Genomic DNA, 17,904 nt, shown 5'->3' on the forward strand with positions numbered 1-17,904 from the left:
TGAAGCTCCAGCTCTTTAGGGCTGGCATGAACGAACGAATGAAAGAATGAATGAAAGTATAAAATGTATGAAGATACGTAACGGCACATGAATGAATGAAAGGGTACCGATGAATGGGCATATTGCAATGCCGGGTAAGTAGTACTGGTAGTGCACCCAGTGCTACCCCCTATGAAATGGGATTCCCAACCCGTGGCCACTGGCAGAATCTAGGTCAAAGGGCTGCTAACCCTAACACATGGGGCTTAACAGTGTGGACCGGCCTATGAAAGTGAAAAGAAAGAATGTATGTATGTACGTATGTACGCATGCACGAACGCACTTTAAGAAATGAAGGCACTGACGGGTGAAACGTTTTACGAAAAGAAATGAAAACCTCGTCCAGTGACGTTTTCAAATGAACACACGTATGCACGCATGCATGTATGTATAGTATGTACGAATTATGAATGTATGAATGAAAACCTACGTTATTATATTTTAACTGCATGAAGTAATGCGTATGAGTCTTCGACTCATTTTAGTTTTTATGCATGTCCCTCCCCCCACAGGGAAGGAAATGAAGCACGCTTCGGGACAGACACGGCCCATGGGGAACAGCACGGAAGTCTAGGCATGAGCATTTAAATGTAAGAGAGGCATTTTTATTATTAAAAATGATGTTTTCCGCTGTAAACCTCTTTTATTGTAAAAGCACATTTTTATTTTATAAACGTAGAGTTCGCACCCTGGGAAGAAGCAAAAAGTTTTAAATTGGACGGTAATTCCCGTCGTCCTTTCTCAAAATATTTTATAAAAAGACCCACCACAAGGACGGGCGTTACATGAACACACACTCTTCCCCTTCCTCAGCATGAGCCTGTTTACATCTCTTACCAGCCACCCTTCCATTGTCTGCTTGACCCTTTCTTTTCCTTGCTTTACTTGACTTATCCAGCTCCATATCACACGTATTGGTCTGAATTTCTTTGCTGACTAATCTAGCACGTGCCTTCCTCTTCCATTTACATGGCTGACCTTTGACCCTTGGGGAAATTACATTGGTGACCTGAGCAGAAGGGTCTCCCTCTTCAGGGTACTGCACGTGGTCCACCCTTGACTTTGCAGTTGTCTTTCCCTTAGAACCAGGACTATGGTCCCCTTTTTTTGTCAAGATTACTTCCCTTCCCAATGAAGCTTCTATTGTTACACTTACTCCTCCCTCTGAGCAGGAGATGTCAGCTTTACTTTGAGGGCCATACCTACCACCCTGATCTCCCGCCTTTAGTACCTCCTCAGTTCCCGTCATTATACTCTCCTCTCTTCCCTCTGGTGCAACTTCTTCCTGCTGTACCTCTCCATCTCCCTTTCTCTGTTCGTGGCCCGAGACCCTGCCATGGCCTGGCTCCCTTCTGGTTTGAGAAGCCTCAGAAAAGGAGGTTTTTGGACTGGTTCTTAGCCATGCACCGTACTGTTGGTTGAAGCCTTCCAAACTAGCTTTTCCTCTATCAAGTTTGTCACACATTCCAGAGGCATGCTTGATCTTCCCACAATGATAACAAAAGTTTGGTAGCCTTTCATACTTGACGGGAATCCAGTGCTTGAGTTCCCGAGAGTTAAAAATCTCCCTCTCGCCAAAGGCTTTGTGAGATCTATCAGAACCCTTATCCTTAAGAAACTGCCCCAACACACCCCCCTGCTATCCGTGTCCACCATGAGGACCTCCCCCATTGATTTGCCCAGATTGATGCCAGTGCTATCATTCATCCCAACAAAAAGAAGATCATGACATTGCACCCAAAAGGGTTCATACTGGAATTGCATTTCCTTCCAAGACTCGTAACCTTCACAGTCCTGCAAGCAAATTAGATTTTTGTCAAAAGACCAAGGACGTCCCAGCATGATTCTCTTTTCATCAGCTCTCTCCTTCAACTCCACCAGGAACCTCCCTACTTCCTTGAAGACAGCCTTACCTTCTATTTGCCATACTCGTGCCATAGTGTTTCTAAGAGCACCTCTATTTGCTTCCTTATCTGTAACCACAATCATTATGAAACAATGTTTGCTCTTTTCCTCTAATATAATCACTTCTTCACTATTGACCACCACCTCCTGTTGTTCTACTTCCGTCAGCTTCAGACCCTCGCATAACTTTGACAAATCATTTTCCATTTCCTAACCTGCACAGACAGAGGTCTAGGAGGACCGAGCTCTAGGTTTACAAAGAAACTTAGAGGGAGAACCTTACACTCAGAGAGAGAAGAAACAATTAAGCAGTCGCCACCCCTAGATTTTTTGGTGAAACAATTTCTTCATATTGTTAACCAGCTAGCACCCGAGGCCAAACAAGATGAATTGCACCAAATGCAATCCTCCGCATTGTAGCATCACCAACCTCATGCATGTTCATCCTTCCTCTGCTAGCATGACCTCCATAAGCCAACCACGATAGCCCATTGTCCAGTAGCCACTTCTCCTTGATCAACCACAAGACTACCATGAACGACCCACGTCATCCCAGCTCCACCACAACCCCATTTCCATTCACTTGGAGACAAGAATAAATTTCTCCACCTCACGACCCCTGCAGCACCAACCTACACACACAGCCTCCACCTCACGACACAAAATCCCCAAGCATTAGGACGAGACTTCCCTCACATGGCAGAAGCCACCAACGCCACCACCCCTTCCCCATCTCATGGAAAACCCAGCCGTTTGTCCCCTGTTTTAGCTCCCGAAAATAGAGCAACAACAACTCAGTGCCCATCTCGTTCGGAGCCACCACTCGTCGCCAGCTTCCACCTCGATATTATCTTCCCCTGTTTTATTACTCGACTGTCGCTTCTAACCACTGCTCTCTCTTCCTCTCGGTATTATCTTCTTCCTCATGCCATGATCACTCTCACTCTCACTCCATTCTCCCATCACTTCTCTATCTCTCATCTCTCTCTCTCTGTCTTTCTGTGCGCCACCGTTGGGATAGTGTAACACCCGTCCTTGTGGTGGGACTTTTATAAAATATTTGTATAAAGAACGACGGGAATTACCATTCGATTTAAAACTTTTTACTTGCATACCCAGGGTGCAAGACTCTACGTTTATATCATAAAATTTGCTTTTAGAATAAAAGAGGTTTACAGCGGAAAACATTAATCTTACAATAAAAGGGTCCCTCGTATGATTAAAACTTGTGTCTAGACTACCGTGTTCTTCCCCATGGGCCGTGTTCGTACTGATCATTCAGTTCCTGTGAAGGGAGGGACATGCATAAAAACTAAAATGAGTCGATGACTCGTAAGCATTACTTCATACAATTAAAATATAACAACATAGGTTTTCATTCATGCATCATCATTCATACATACTATACGTACATGTGTGCGTGCATACGTGCATTCATTTGGAAACATCATTAGACGGGATTTTCTTTTGAAAAGGGGCTTTCTCTTCGTAAAACATGTCCCCCGTCAGTGCCTTCATTTCTGCAAAGTTCGTGCGTTCGTGCGTTCATGCATACATGCGTTCATACATACATACATTCTTTCTTATCACTTTCATAGGCTAGTACACACTGTTATGCCCCGTGTGTTGGGGTTAGCGGTCTTCCTTTCGACCCGGACTCCGCTCGTGGCTATGGGTTGGGAATTCCTTTCATAGGGGGCAGCACTGGGTGTACTACCAGTACTACTTACCCAGCATTGCAATCTGCCCATTCATTGGTACCGTTTTCATTCATTCATGTGGTCATTACGTGTTTTCATACATTTCATGCTTTCATGTCCTTCTTGCTTTTCATTCATTCATTCATGGCAGCTCTAAAGAGCTGGAGCTTTCATTCAGTTCTTTGTTTGCTTTAACAGTCATTTCATGAGAAAACATTTCTTTTCATGAGAAAACATCGTTTGAGGCGTAAGCCCGAAAATCTTCTTTCCTTTTTCAGTTCATTTCATCGTTCAACAGTTCGTTTGTGGAAAACGTCATTTTAAAACATGCATGAGCTTAAACGTCAGCTTTCGTGGCATCCATAAGCGTCACCTTAAACGTCGTCTTTCACGGCATCGATGAGCATCACCTCATGGCGCACATGAAAGCGTTGGTTCGTAGGATCTGTAAAAGCATTTGTTTTCATGTCTTTCGTGTAGTTCATGGATTTTTTTAGAAAATACATACAATAGATACAGCATATAGTCATTCATTCACATGCGTACAACTAATACTTTCGTTGCGTAACAAGGGGCTGCCAAGGAGGGCCGTACATATGTATACCATTGAACAATTAGCATTTTCTTTCGTAAAACGTCTTTCGTGTCTTTTCGTAAGGCATCATGAGGAAAAGCATTTCTTTATATTTTAAGAAGACTCTAGAAGAGTATGAACGTAACACTTACCTACACTCCATGCTATTTGCATATCATGCAGTCCATTCGTGCGTGTCAGATGGCAACCTACATGTATACACATCACCTTAACGTCATTCTCTATCTAATGCATAAGCAACTTAAACTAGAAATAGAACTGCACATCACTTGGAACACTCTCCTTCTATCTTCTGCTCTTACATGCCCTTTACTATGTTAAACCCTTCGGGGACCACTTACGGTCACCTCATCTTCCAACTCAAGGTCTTGCCTCGAGTGCTCATCCACTAAAGTGAACCCATGATTCAACTTACGATTCAGACACTAAGAAATTCATCTTACTCTTCTTACTAACCACATTCGACGCGTGATTCCGACCGATGGAATCACGCATCCCAATCCTAACAATACACTCCTCACTACCTTCATGCACCTTAGCCCACACTAAATCCTCATTCCCATCCATACAAGCCACACGGCTCTAAGCCAACTCTGAGGCTTAAGCACTGTGTAACTGTGCTCAGGACAGATTACCCATTACATATGGTGAATCCGTTCGGCACATGTGTCTAACCAGATTACACATGTACCTTACCCCCTTATCACCTAAGATCAACATATAACACATTGATCACCTACTCGCAGGGTCAAAGGTCATACTCTGATACCAACCTTCTGTTAACCCGGCTAGCATGACTCTTCATGCTACCCATCCCTTTTAACAATTCATCCCAACACTTAACACGACAAGGCTCCATTCACAACCATGCCTCATGTCACATCATATAGCTCCAGACTACACCCGAGCTACACCATGACCTTGTCACATCACCTGACATCTCGCTACCTCATTCTTATATCAACCCTTACCTCATCACGAGTACAATTCCTCACGTACTCCTATTACATCGTGACATCTCGTCACTATCCTACTACACCATTTCTACACTAACTCCTCACCCATCATAAGCACGACTGTCAGTAACCACGTCACTTCGTGATGTTGCCCAGTCATGCTTCCACTGCGTACTCTTACACTTGTTCTGCTACTTCACGCATATTCCTAGCCATAAGTCCATCATGGTGACACTTGTCACCTCAGATTACAGGCTACTCCATAACTACTTCGGGACACTACTCCAAAGTTCCCGACACTATTCATCACATTCCAAACCCATCAATCACACAACCATCCTTATCTCTGCGACACTCTACACAGAGTGTCGCTGCCTCGTGGAGTACACTCCACGTATACTCCCTTTTCACACGCTACGACCCATCACCATTATGGTATACGCGCCACATGGTGCATTGCTCCACTACATGGAGTAGACTTCTCGTGTACTCCCTTCACACACACTACGCCACATCACCATTATGGCATACTCGCCATATGGTGCACCACTCCATCACATGGAGTACACCTCGCGTCTACTCCCTTCACACACTCTATGCCACATCACCACTATGGCATACCCTCCATATGGTGCATCACTCCACCACATGGAGTACACTCCGCGTGTACTCCCTTCACACACTCTATGCCACATCACCACTATGGCATACTCGTCATATGGTACATCACTCCACCACATGGAGTACACTACGTGTGCACTCCCTTCACACATACACTACGCCACATCACCATTATGGCATACCCGCCATATGGTGCATCACTCCACCACATAGAGTACACTCCACATGTACTCTCTTCACACGCACTACGCCACATCACCACTATGGCATACCCGCCATATGGTGCATCACTCCACCACATGGAGTACACCTCACATGTACTCCCTTCACACACTCTACGCCACATCACCACTTTGGCATACCTGCCATATGGTGCATCACTCCACCACATGGAGTACACTCCACGTGTACTTCCTTCACACACCACGCCATATAGAGTACACTCTACGTGTACTCTTCCCATTCCACAATATGCCAGGAGGGTATATTCTACATATACTCTCCATATCCCACACTACGCCACACACAGTACACTCAGCGTGTACTATTCCCCTTCCACATGCCACATTACCCATACAACACATACTCCATAACCACACTACACCGCACAGTCCCCAACACTGCACAGCACAATTCCCAACTACGCTCTACACTTTACAGTGCACTACACAGATATGCCCAACACTTCACTACACAGAACATCCTAACATAGCGAACTCCATAATACTAACAGCACAGTCCACAACCTAATCAACTAATCAACATCTAACATAAATAATGAGGGATAGAGGGTTATACCATCGATGGGATAACTCGTGCGTTGCTCGCTGATCGTCACAACCGATGATGTCGGAAGTGTCGTACGTGGTGGCTAACCCACGTACGGTGGCTATTTGGGCATTTGAATAGCTAAGTGTGGTCTTGGAAGGGCTCGTGGTGGCAAGGAGCGTAACACGGCGGATTTAGCCATGTACAGTGGCAGTCAGCCACTCGCAATGACTGTCCATCACGTGCAGTGGTTACCCACCACATAAAGTGGTGGTTTGGACCTAGGGTTTGGCTAAGGCAGGTGCGGTGGATCTCGTGGTGGCACCAAGGTGGCACCACGGTGACTCACGGTGGTGAATCTGGCCTTATGGTGGAGGAGAAGCCGTGGGAGAGTGAGAGAGAGTGTGCGTGCATGGGTGGCAGATTGGGGCCGTGGGTGGCTGGAATGGGTCGGTGGTGGCTTGAGGAGGCTGAAGATGGCAATTACCCACCGTGGGTGGCAGCGTACGGTGGTTGGGGCTTGAAATCCGTGCATGAGGGAGGGGGAGAGTCCGTGCGGTGGAGAGAGGCTATGGGCCTCGAGTCACATGGAGGAGGAAGGGGAGGGAAGGGGAAGTTCACGGCGGTGCTTGGTGGCCGTGGGTGGCCATGTAAGGCGGAGCAAGGAGGAGAAATGGGTTAAAAACCCATTTCGACTACTTACCGTGAGGGGAAAGGGAGGGCTGCACGGTGGAGGCCAGCTTCGGTGGTGGAGGATGGCGCAGTAAGCACTGAGCCCGTTCGGGTTGTCCACGGCCAGCGGAGAGAGAGAGGGAGCGTGGGAGAGAAAGACTGGCGTGGGAGGACTCACCGGAGGGAGGTGGTGCCGGTGGAAGGGGCGGTGAGGCCTGGTGGCGCACAGCGGCACTGGGCTGAGGGGTGGAGCAGTTCGGTGAGAGAGGGAACTGCATACGACGTACGCTTGAGGGGGAGGGAGGAGAGAGAGAGAGCAGAGGGAAAAGTGAGGGAGAAAGAGAGGGGGTCTGGGTATTTAACCCAGTCCCTTCGTCTTGGGATCCTCAAAATTATCTAACGGTGAGAGATTAAAACACTGATTTGAAAATGCGTAAACATTAACTTAATTAAAAGCACATAGAGGAATTAAGGTAGTATATTATTTAAACCAACTTTAGTTTATAAAATAATATTCTTCATCATTAATAAATGATGAAGTCTTATTTAATATATTTGAAAGGATAAAACCATTTAATTCATTAAAGCTTTCAACATAATTTAAATCCCATAATATTTTAAATAACTGAAATCATTTTAGTAATAATATTAAAAATGATTTCCGACAATTATAATATTTTTGGAGCTCTTCAAGAATATTATAATTGTCGTATTTAAAATCAAACTTAGTTCAATAACACTAGAAATACTCCTTATAAATATTTCTAGTACATTTGAAACACTGGGCGTGCCTTAGAAGTCACATAATATCTTTAGGAACATGTCATCGAGGTTCGGCATGCATGACGAGGCTCGTAGTCGCTAGTTGGAAGGGGCAGACAGATCACATAATCTCTGCTCTCGGGATTTGCTTACGTCATAAAGAGGGAACGTATGTCAGAAAGAAGAAGCGTACGTAAGAAGGAATGAGCGAGGTATTACTGATAGCCATTGTCCACAACAACCAAGATTCACCACAACTTCCTTCCCTCAGGGTGAACCTCCGTCGCATGTCTTCCCTATCATGTGAGTTTTGCAAGTAGATGGGTGCTTCTGAGTTCTGCAGTTACGTAAAGTGAGGGTAGGGGGAGTTTATAGATTTATGAGATTACTATTTTGCCCTTAAGCCAAGTAATATTTGAATGTATATTTCAAATGGGTTTTGAATGGGCCTTGTTTTCAAGTTGGGCTTGGTTATAAGTTCAGATTGTGTTTTACAAAAAGCTTTTGTCGTTGGGTTGGACTTGGAATTTAATTGAAGTTGAGTCTTGAGATGAATTTTTATTAAGTGGAAATAGATTAAATTGGGAAGTGATGATATTTTAGAGTTGTGGGAGTGTTAGATATTTTTTTAGAAAAATAGATTATTTTAATATTTTAGGCTTGAATATCAAATTATGTGTTTAATTAGGTGACAATTGATATTCATTTGGCACTGTTGTGAAGATATTCTGAAAAAGGTAAGAAGTTCAGGTAAGCGGGGTCCCTATGCTAGACTTTGCATAAAATAAAATGAACTGAGGTTAATTTTGAAAAATATGCATATTTTGTTATGAAAAGAAATTTCAAACAAATTTAGTTATTTTATTGGCATTACTTATGAAATTTTGTATAAGAATAAAGTATTTTCTAGCATGACTAATGAAGACATGAGCTTATTTTTTACATTTTGTTTATGAACTATGCAAAATGAGAGAATATGAAGAATATGAAAATTTGTACATAACTTTTATTTTTGTGACCTGATTCTGTTATGTTCTGATTTTGTTCAGTACTCTATTTCTGATAAGATGTGGCATCTAAAAATCTTTTGGCATGACTATTTGGTTCTATACCTGATTATGTTTTTACTCTGCTCAGTTAGAGACCCTACCACGGGGGTTTTAAATGGCTTCTATTATGATATGATATGGCCCTACCACGGGAAAGAATAGTGGTATTTTGTTTCAGTTCTGATATGCATATGCTTGGTTATCCGCAAATGCACATCCCTATCACGGGGGTTAAAGATGGACTCTGTTATGATATGATGCTCTCATATGATGATGATGATGAATCAAATATGTTATGCCAAAGTACTTTTGGGGATTCACATTCTGTTTCTACTCGGTTAGCTGTCGGAGTTTGCACAACCCTACCACGGGGGTTAAACATGGAATTATGTTCTGATGTGATGTTTCAGTTATGTTGTGCCAAAGGAATTATGTTCAGTACTCTGTTTTGATAAGATGTGGCATATGAAAAACTTTTGGCATTACTTTTTGATTTTGTATCTGATTCTATTTCTACTCTACTCAGATGAGGCCTTGCCACGGGTGACAATAGTGTATTTGGTTTCTATTCTGTTCTGACCCAACCACAGGCGATAATAGTGGATACGACCCTGCCACGGGTTATAGTAGTGGTCTCTGTTTTAGTGCACATCTCTTGGGTAACAGAGTGATTTATGTTCTGCTTGACTATCCGGTGATGCACAACTCTACCATGGGGGTTATACATGGCCTCTATTCTGATAAGATGCTCTGATATAATGATGATCATTATTAGTTACGCTATGCCAAAGGATTTTTGTTGAATGAAAATATTTCTGAACTTTCGCTCTGATATTTTTGATAACATGTTTTGATTCTGCATTCTGAAAATAAAAATATTTTGTTATGTGTTCTGAACTCTGTAAATGCTCATGTCTACATAATAGTATATGTTCTCTACTTACTGTGTTGTTGATAACTCAACCCTTATCTCCACAATATTTTTCAGATGATTTGAATATTTTAGTTGAGGATCAAGATTATGGAGCATGGGTGAGATGAGTTAAACATAGTGGATTAAGCATAGAAGGCTTATATGAGTATTGAGAAATTTTATTTAGTAAATTCGTTGTGCTTTGAGAATGTGATATGTTAGGAGGTTGACATATATATTAAGACATTGTGTTGTCTTAGATTAAATATACTGGAGTAATTGATGTGAATTAATGAGTATTTTGTATGATAGAGAAATTTGGAGTATGTATTGTGGCTAGAAGATGATTTTTAAGCGTCATGAGCTAACTCTCCGGACTCATGCTGTACTAAGGTGTTACAGTTGGTATCAGAGCTTTAGGTTTGAGATTCTCAGACTATAACTTATGAGGTTTGAATATCTGTAGGTTTTTGGAGGTAACTTTCAGATTGGGGGTGTAGAAATTCAAGGAATATAAGAGATGATTATGTGGATATTTAAGGTTTAAGATTTTGCAGACTTTATGGATTGAATTTTTAAAAATTTGAGGTTTTAGATTTTGCATATTTTAAGGAAACGATTTTTATGACATTTGAGATTTTAGTTCCGGTTGGTGTAATTCTATGGAATGGTTAAATGGAGGGTTATAATTTTGGAATATTAGGTTCGATAGTATGATTGAAGATTGGGATAGGCATGGAATGGTGGGGTTGGATAAATATTTAAGCTTTGTTTGTAGTACTAGCAAATTTTCGGGACGAAAATTTTTTAAAGGGGAGAGGATGTAACACCTGGGCCCAGCCCGAGTCTATTAAATATTTTTGGCCATGTGTATGAAAAGTCCATTTGAGTTTTAACGACTAATTTCAGAGTAGCTTATAAGTCCAAAAATTTATTTTGGCAAAGTATGAATTTCATTGGGTTCAATGATTGGACAAAGGTCCAAATAAAAAATTCATAGACTAAGGAGCTGGAATAATTAGAACTTGGCCCAATAAAACTTTTCTAAACATCAAAGATATTGTTGGACGAGAGATCTATTTTTGACAAGTGGATTATGGTCACAATTTATTTATCAAGTTCAAGCCCATTAACGCGTCCAATTTCAAGCATACTAGAGTTAAAATTTTAAAGTCTCCTTTGTAATAAAAATTTCTTGAACCACTGTCTTATATACGTTTAGAGCCATGAACATAAATCACGCCGTATTCTCTACGTAAATTTCTTTCAAGCAAATGAAGTCACGACAACACTCAGCATGCATGGCATGATAATTGCAATGCCCGTCCCCACGTGTCTCTGAACAAGCACGGAGCAAACTTTCCACCGCCTAAGCTGATTTTCTTATAGTGAAATAGATACTTTCATGACTACGTACCGCCTTAATTCTTCCCCATAAACTGCAACAGTCCACGTTCACCACTCTTGTATACAACACGTATACGTTAGACCATACTGGTGTTCTTTCCTATAGCTAGGGTTGCCATTGCTAGATTTTTCGGTGAAACAATATCTTCATGTTGTTAACCAGCTAGCACCCAAGGCCAAAGAAAAAAAATTGCACCGAACGCCATCCTCCGCACCGTAGCATCACCAACCTCATGCATGTTCATCCTTCCTCCGCTAGCATGACCTCCATAAGCCAACCACCATAGCCCACTATAGAACAACCACTTCTCCTAGCGTCAACCACGAGACTACCGTGAACAACCCACGCCGTCCTAGATCCACCACAACCCCGTTTTCGTTCACTCGAAGACAAGAATAAATTTCTCCACCACATGACCCCTGCACCACCAGGCCATACACACAGCGTCCACGTCACGGCACAACAGCCCCGAGCATCAGGACAACACTTCCCTCACACGACAAAAGCCACCAAAGCCACCACCCCCCCCCCCCCCCCCCCCATCTCGTGGAAAACCCAGCCGTGTGTCCCCTGTTTTAGCTCTTGAAAACAGAGCAACAACAGCGTAGTGCCCAACTCGTTCGAAGCCACCACTCGTCGACACCGTACTACTCGACCGTAGCTTCTAACCACTGCTCTCTCTTCCTCTCAGTATTATCTTCTTCCTCATGCTGTGATCACTCTCTCTCCGTTGTACCATCACTTTCTCTATCGCTCATCTCTCTCTCCCTCTCTCTCTCTCTCTCTTTTAGTGCGCTTCCATCGAGACAACCACCGTCCACCACAACGCAAATCCGCTACAACCTCCTTCCCTCATGGTGAGACTCCATCGCAGGTCTTCCCTCTCTTGTGAGTTTTAGAAATAGATGGGTACTTCTAAGTTCTGCAGTTACGTAAAGTAAGGGTAGGGGAAGTTTATAGATTTATGAGATACAATTTTGCTCTTTAGCCAAGTAAGATTTGAATGTATATTTCAATGGGTTTTGAATGGGCCTTGTTTTTAGGTTGGGCTTGGTTCTAAGTTCAGCTTGTGTTTTATAAAAAGCTTTTGTTGTTGGGGTGGACTTGGTCTTTATTTGAAGTTGAGTCTTGAGATGAATTTTTATTAAGTGGAAATAGATTAAATTGGGAAGTGATGATATTTTAGGGTTGTGGGAGTGTTAGATATTTTTCTAGAGAAATAGATTATTTTAGTATTTTAGGGTTGAATGTCAAATTATGTGTTTAATTAGAGATTTAAATTACGTGTTTATTGTATAGGTGACAATTGATATTCGTTTACCACTGTTGTGAAGATATTCTGAAAAGTTAAGAAGTTCAGGTAAACGAGATTCCTATGCTAGACTTTGCATAAAAAATAAATAAAATGAGGTCGATTTTGGAAAATATAAATATTTTGTTACCAAAAGAAATTTGAAACAACTTCAGTTATTTGCTCGGTATTACTCATGAAATTTTGTATAAGAATAAAGTATTTTCTGGCATGACTAGTGAAGACTTGAGCTTATTTTTGACATTTTGTTTCTGAACTATGCAAAAAGAGTGAATATGATGAAGACGAAAATTTGTGCATAACTTATATTTTTGTAATCTGATTTTGTTATGTTCTAATTATGTTCAGTACTCTATTTTTTATAAGATGTGGCATCCGAAAATTCTTTGGCATGACTATCTGGTTCTGTATTTGATTATGTTTCTACTCTGTTCAGTTAGAGACCTTACCATGGGGGTTTTACATGGCTTCTGTTCTGATATGATATGGCCCTGTCATGGGAAAGAATAGTAGTATTCTGTTTTAGTTCTAATATGCATATGCTTGGTTATCAACAGATGCACAATCCTACTACGGGGGGTTAAACATGAACTCTGTTCTAATAGGATACTCTGATAAGATGATGGTGATGAATCAAATATGTTATGCCAAAGTACTTTTGAAGATTCACCTTCTGCTTCTGCTCGGTTGGCCGCCGAGGTTTGCACAACTCTAGCATGGGGTTAAACATGAAATTATGTTCTGGAGCGATGTTTCAGTTATGCTGTGCCAAATGAATTATGGTCAGTACTCTGTTTTCATAAGATGTGGCATCTGACAAACTTTTGGCATAACTTTCTGATTCTATATCTGATTTTGTTTCTGCTCTATTCAGTTACGACTCTGCCACTGGTGATAATACTGGTATTTTGTTTCTATTTTGTTCTAGACGAATCACGGGTGATGATAGTGGATACGGCCCTGCCATGAGTTATAGTAGTGGTCTCTATTTGAGTGCACACCTTTTGGGTGACAGAGTGATTTATATTCTGCTTGGCTATCTGCAAATGCACAACCCTACCACGGGGTTTATACATGGCCTCTATTCTGATAAGATGCTCTGATATGATGATGATCAGTTATCAATTACGCTATGCCAATGGACTTCAATTGAATGAAAATATTTCAAAATTTTTGCTCAGATATTTTTTATGACATGTTTTGATTCTGTATTCTGAAAATAAAACTATTATGTTCCGCATTTTGAACTCTATAAATGCTCATATCTACATACTAGTATATGTTCTCTGCTTACTGAGTTGTTGATAACTCACCCCTTATCTCCACAATATTTTTCAGACGATTTAGATATTTTAGCCAAGGATCAAGATTATGGAGCATGGGTGAGATAGTTAAGCATAGTGGATTAAGAATAGAATGTTTATATGAGTATTGAGTAATTTTATTCAGTAAATTCGTTGTGCTTTGAGGATGTGATATGTTAGGACGTTGAAGTATATATTGTGATGCCCCCAAATTCCGCTTCGGATCAGACGAACATTTGAAGCTTTGAGACATGCAACACAAGATTACATGCCCGGTTCATGACATATAAGATGCAATGTTCCTAACATGCATCTAACATTATGCAATATTCGTAGCGGATCATTTTTTTCTTTAGCAAAACTATGCACCAAACTGAAAATATCCCAAATACTTAAAACATACTTCATACTAAAGGACATACTAAATCACTGAGATCATAATGGTAGTCCAAAATGGCTATGATCAAAAGAGTGCTGGAGATGCAACTCCATAGTACAAGTAGTAATTTAAGTTAACTACTATACTATCATCGACATCGCACCGTCGCTTAGTCGACCGTTTCCAGTTAGTCGATTCCCGGCTCTCCTTCATATCTTGTAACAAGATCTACTATTCAGGGGGAATAGTAGTTAAGACTACCACAGTGAGATTTGATTACAAATCTCAACAAGTTAACAGAAAACCTCTACATAGGTTAATAATGCATGCATGGCAGTAAAAGAATGAATGCATAATCAAAGTCATAAGTAATCGTAGCATAACTTGACACATAACATAACTAACATAACTTAAACTGAAATGTGAACTGAACTTGACTTGCTTAAACTGAACTGGACTTAAACTAAGACTTGACTTAACATGAACTTGATCTGACACTTGACTTAACATGAACTTTATCTGAGACTTGACTTAACATGATTTTGGACTTGAATTCTAAAAAATAACTTGACATGAACTTGAACTTGAACTGAAATTTAGCTTTACATGAACTTGAACTAACTTCTTTACTTAACTTGAACTTGGACTTGAATTCTGACAATCAAAATGATTTCGCTAGTTGTTTCGTCAGGAATAGTGAACAATCAGAATGATCCTGCCGAACATATTCTATCAGAGATACTCTGACAATCAGAATGATTCCATCATGAATATTTTAAATGAGATACTTTAACAAACAAAATGATTATGCCAGGAGTATCTGCATAACTGAACTTGAACTGAATTCTAACAATCAAAATAATTTTGCCAGAGCATGACTTAGAAATGGAGATGTTCAGACAATCATAGTGATTACATTGTGAGTATCCCAGACCTAACTGACTTCAACGTAACTCAAAAGATATGACTTACTTGAGATAGAAATATTTCGTAACATGGCATAATATGTAACATACAACATACGCAACATGACATACTTGCAACAGTGAATACTACATGACATGACACACATGTAACAGATGTCATACTTAACATGACATACTTGCAATGTATAGCAATATGTGACATAATATCTTATGTAACAGATGAATAGTTTGTGACAAAATAAATTCTGTGTAACAGATAAATATGTAATGACTTGGCATGACACATATGATAATGTACATACATACACTTTAGTTCCCTTACTTATCACTCATACAAATTAAACTGCTAGTAAGTTAAAAACTAACTTATCTTGATCTTCGCGTTTCTAGATAAAACACAAGTGTGATCATGAGAAACTGAAAATAGTGATTTCTAAAAGTTAAAACTCAATCACTAACAATTAGAAATATGAAAAGGTATTAACTTAGAGTAAAATTACTATTTTACTCTCTACATATGGGAAAATAACCATTTTACCCCAAAATTAAGGATTTTGCATCCTAACACCAAAAATCACCAAAATTTACATACCTCATGTAAATGTTTTTCCTAATCTCAAATATCAATTCAAAAAATTTAAAACTAAACACAACCATTAAAACTCTATAAGGGCCAAAACTTACATAGGCTATTTCCCTTGATTTTTGTTGCAATTCTTTCAAATTTTAAAAACTCATGATTAAACCAACAAGTTTCTTCTAATATACTCAGAATATATTCCTAAAAATAATCATGTTTTGAATCATGAACAAAAGTCATCAAAATCACTAAAACCATACTTGCACTTTTCGATTTTTTCTAAGTTCAAAACAAATTTTTGTTTCTAATTTGTTTTGATCTAAGACTTATAGAGATTCGATCTTCAAACCAAAACATCATATGTTTAAAAAGGTGTCCTAAAATCGATCTACGCTTTAAACTCCAGATCACATGGTTAAAAATCAACCAAAACATGAATTTAGCCAAGAACATCATCACTTTGGCCTAACTTAATATCTCCTTACATAAAATTTCATATCTTTGAAACTAACATCAAATATCTTCAAAACAACATTCTAACATGTATATAAGAGGCTTAGGATCCTCAAATAAAAATATTAAAGCCACTGGAATAAGATTAAACCATAAAAGATTTAAACTTTCTCAAAAGAGAAACTGTTTTTCCTCTTCCAGTTTCTAAGTTCTAGATCTAAGAAAAGCTTTCGTAAAACTTTTAATCATGCAAAAAATTTTCAACCAATAATCATATACACATGTTCACAGTACTCCATAAAAATTTCGGACCAGGATCTATTCATTAGCTTGGTCAAAAGCTCCAAAATATAATACACTCTCCAATTTATCACCCAGAATGCCCTTTCTATGGTTTAAACAACTTTTTATGATCAAATGACTTTCAAATGGAACAAATAAGGTATCCATGTAAACTAGACACAAAAAGGAAAAACTTTCATGAAGGAAGATTTGTGATAAAACACTTAAACAAGCTTTGAATAAGGCATGAAATATAGTTTAGAAATGCTGTCAGAGAGTGTCTTTTATGTTCTATCAGGGAAAAGTGTGAAGGAGGGTTGCTTTTCATGGGAAGTGGACTGGAGAGCCTCTTACACAAGTTATGGAAAGGGATAGGACTGAAATAAAGCTTGAGTGTTGGCCTTTTCTTCACATTACATTATGCAAAAATCAGGCGAAAATATTTCTCTTGGTGGAGTGTAGAAGTGAGAGAGTGAGTGGCCCTTTACCCTTTTACTTCAAGAACCTTCTAGGCCCTCTTGAAAAACTCTGGTTAGGCATGTCGGGGTAGAAAAACTTAGCCAAGAAGCAATGCTAATGTGGTCAAATTTGTGGGCTTTAATGGGCCTCAACTGAATGGGCCTCAAGGTTTGGGTTGCAATCAAGCCGAAATCTAATTTTTCTTGGCCCAATCAATTATCCAAGGTTAACAAGGTTGGATAATGATGTTCTAACATAAATTTGAAGGATTAATAGCATGTGGAAGTAATTTAATCAAGTGATTAAACAAAATACTAGAAACTGCTTCAATTAGGTTTAGGAGGCCAACCTTATGGTTTGCATAAAACCGTTTAGGATTTTGGTTTCTACCATGCTTTTGGGTTCTTAGTTGGATTCCAACCATATAGGATTTTACTAGGGTGCAAATCCTCTTTGGTTTGGCACAATTTGATTGATTGGATGGAAAATGATTTTTGCTTAGGTGGCATATGATCTCACACCTTGATTCCTTCAAATCCATCAAATGTTCCTCATGGTGCCAAGTTTCTAATACTATTCACTATTAGTGGCTAAGATCTTGTCAAGTATCCAAATAAAACTTCTCTAATCTAATTTGGACATTTCACACTGTAATTTTGAAAACACTGTACTTATTTCGCTTATCGAGGTTACTATTCACTCCACTTAAGTGAACAATAAACTTAGTACTGAAAAATCCTAAATAACCTATAGTGAAAATCGTTTACCGAAATTCATCCCTGAAGTACCCCTAAAAGTAATTTCACAGTTTCGAACATGCG

This window comes from Juglans microcarpa x Juglans regia, chromosome 6S (genome assembly GCF_004785595.1).
Source record: "Juglans microcarpa x Juglans regia isolate MS1-56 chromosome 6S, Jm3101_v1.0, whole genome shotgun sequence".
Taxonomy (NCBI): Eukaryota; Viridiplantae; Streptophyta; class Magnoliopsida; order Fagales; family Juglandaceae; genus Juglans; species Juglans microcarpa x Juglans regia.